Source organism: Echiichthys vipera (assembly GCF_963691815.1).
Source record: "Echiichthys vipera genome assembly, chromosome: 16".
In the NCBI taxonomy this organism is placed as follows: Eukaryota; Metazoa; Chordata; class Actinopteri; order Perciformes; family Trachinidae; genus Echiichthys; species Echiichthys vipera.
In genome coordinates this window covers 29,115,816-29,118,900 of record NC_139841.1, presented here as the reverse complement: position 1 = coordinate 29,118,900, position 3,085 = coordinate 29,115,816, and positions in this window count along the sequence as shown.

The window sequence follows — 3,085 nt, the reverse complement described above, 5'->3', positions numbered from 1 at the left end:
GTTTTGCATCTATTTTTAGTCATTTTGCATCTTTTTGTGCTGGTTTTGTATCTGTTTTTAGTCATTTTGCATCTTTTTGTGGTGGTTTTGCATCTGTTTTTAGGCATTTTGCATCTTTTTGTGCTGGTTTTGCATCTGTTTTTAGGCATTTTGCATCTTTTTGTGCTGGTTTTGTATCTGTTTTTAGTCATTTTGCATCTTTTTGTGGTGGTTTTGCATCTGTTTTTAGGCATTTTGCATCTTTTTGTGCTGGTTTTGCATCTATTTTTAGTCATTTTGCATCTTTTTGTGGTGGTTTTGCATCTATTTTTAGTCATTTAGCATCTTTTTGTGGTGGTTTTGCATCTATTTTTAGTCATTTTGCATCTTTTTGTGGTGGTTTTGCATCTATTTTTAGTCATTTTGAATCTTTTTGTGGTGTTTTGCATCTATTTTTAGTCATTTAGCATCTATTTTTAGTCATTTTGCATCTTTTTGTGGTGTTTTGCATCTATTTTTAGTCATTTAGCATCTTTTTGTGCTGGTTTTGCATCTATTTTTAGTCATTTTGCATCTTTTTGTGGTGGTTTTGCATCTATTTTTAGTCATTTTGAATCTTTTTCTGGTGGTTTTGCATCTATTTTTAGTCATTTTGCATCTTTTTGTGCTGGTTTTGTATCTGTTTTTAGTCATTTTGCATCTTTTTGTGGTGGTTTTGCATCTGTTTTTAGGCATTTTGCATCTTTTTGTGCTGGTTTTGCATCTGTTTTTAGGCATTTTGCATCTTTTTGTGCTGGTTTTGTATCTGTTTTTAGTCATTTTGCATCTTTTTGTGGTGGTTTTGCATCTGTTTTTAGGCATTTTGCATCTTTTTGTGCTGGTTTTGCATCTATTTTTAGTCATTTTGCATCTTTTTGTGGTGGTTTTGCATCTATTTTTAGTCATTTAGCATCTTTTTGTGGTGGTTTTGCATCTATTTTTAGTCATTTTGCATCTTTTTGTGGTGGTTTTGCATCTATTTTTAGTCATTTTGAATCTTTTTCTGGTGGTTTTGCATCTATTTTTAGTCATTTTGCATCTTTTTGTGCTGGTTTTGCATCTATTTTTACTCATTTTGCATCTTTTTGTGCTGGTTTTGCATCTATTTTTAGTCATTTTGCATCTTTTTGTGCTGGTTTTGCATCTATTTTTAGTCATTTTGCATCTTTTTGTGCTGGTTTTGCATCTATTTTTAGTCATTTTGCATCTTTTTGTGCTGGTTTTGCATCTATTTTTACTCATTTTGCATCTTTTTGTGGTGTTTTCCTCGCTTCATGAACTCACGATGCATCAGCAGAAGATGAAACCCAGGTCTCTATTTATTATATGTATTATTCATGAAAGAGGTTATTTGTGAACGGATCGATACGTGTGTGTGTGTGTGTGTGTGTGTGTGTGTGTGTGTGTGTGTGTGTGTGTGTGTGTGTGTGTGTGTGTGTGTGTGTGTGTGTGTGTGTGTGTGTGTGTGTGTGTGTGTGTGTTCATGCTGGGCGAACAGGTTCTAGCTTCTGTATCTGTCACGTTTGCACGGAGCGGTGTTTTCTCCTGTGCCTTTAAGAGTCCTTTAACGGTCTCTCTGGAGTCTCTCTGTTTGTCTCTGCTGCTGAAGACGCTGGAGGAGCTTTTACACGGAAACAGCTGCGGCTCACTGGTTTAAGGCGGCGGCTGTGATGGAGACACCTCTGTGTTAGACACACTCAGAAGAGAGGAGGTGACGATGCATCAGTCAAACCTGAAGCAATTCACTTAAGACCTCTACACCGGTTCAAACCCGACTATCTGAAGAATAGATTTCTCTTCATTTCGAAGCCTCGTCAACGTTCCTCAGTTGAAATCAGGTCAGAAAGGAAACTCTAAAGTGTCGTTGTGTTCTCACTTTTTACTCTGCGTTTAGACGAGTGTCTTTGGGTGAAATCTGCGTGAACACGCTGACACAAAAGTGTTTAAGGCCGCCCTCCCACTGTGCCTCCGTCCCGTGCCCCAGCACGTGTCACGGCTAAAGTCTGGTTCCTTTGACCAGTGTGAGTGCAACCGTACCACGTCTAGGAGCGGCACGCTTGCCGTCCACGGCCCGTTTGGGAGAGGTGGGCTTTAGTAAAGCACGTTTGCACGTGTACGAGCACGAGCGTGCGCACGTGTACGAGCACGAGGCCTACGGCGGTTCTGAGGTCATTTCCTGTGCGCCTGTTGGGACGTAGAAAAAAGAAGGAGGGACCATGCGCGGACATTTCAAACAATGGCGCTGAAAGGTTCACGTTGGTGTGATGCGGAGGTGGAGTGTTTACTGCAGATTTGGTCGATGAAAAGATTCAAAAACAGTCGACAAGACGCACAAAAACTCCGAGGTCTACGGAAAGATCTGGAAACAAAGCCACGCATCGCCATGACGTCATCAATGCGTGTGACGTGTTACGGCGTGATGACGTATAGGCAGCAAGAAGCATTCTCCGAGGCCCAGGTAGTGTGAGTACAAACGGGCACTGTAAATTGGATGTCGTGTGCACGTCAGGTGTGTAGGTGGAGCTGTGGAGCGCTGCCACACAACAGCACCCAGAGCTGGTGCATGCTGGGAAACGTCCTCCTCCTTCTCTCCCTAACAGCGGAGAAGCAGGACGCCGTACAGTGTGACAGGGATCTGCAGCACGGTCTGCAGCCTCCCACGAAAAAAAACTGTCTTGGTGGATTATTGATGAAAGCGCTGAAAAACACCCTGAGATGATTTTACGCTGGACTTACACTTTAATGTGTGAAGTCGAGGTTGTAGCTAGCTTTAAAATCGCCATTTTTCGTTATTTTAACCTTTTAGCGCTTAAAAAAAAGAGCAACTCACCCTTAACTCTTCTCCCTAACGTTGCTAAACAGACGTTAATGTGCAGTTTTTGTACTTTCGTCATAAACGAAATGATCCATTGATTTGCAGACACCAACATTCACCGTTTGGTCTTCATGTCAAACTGGTTTGAAAGCCCAACGCACGTCCTGAGAGTGGGAGCGCCTGGAGCAAACGCACACACACACACACGGACTCACTGTCACTACACACAGGTTTAAAGTAAGAGTCATTTCC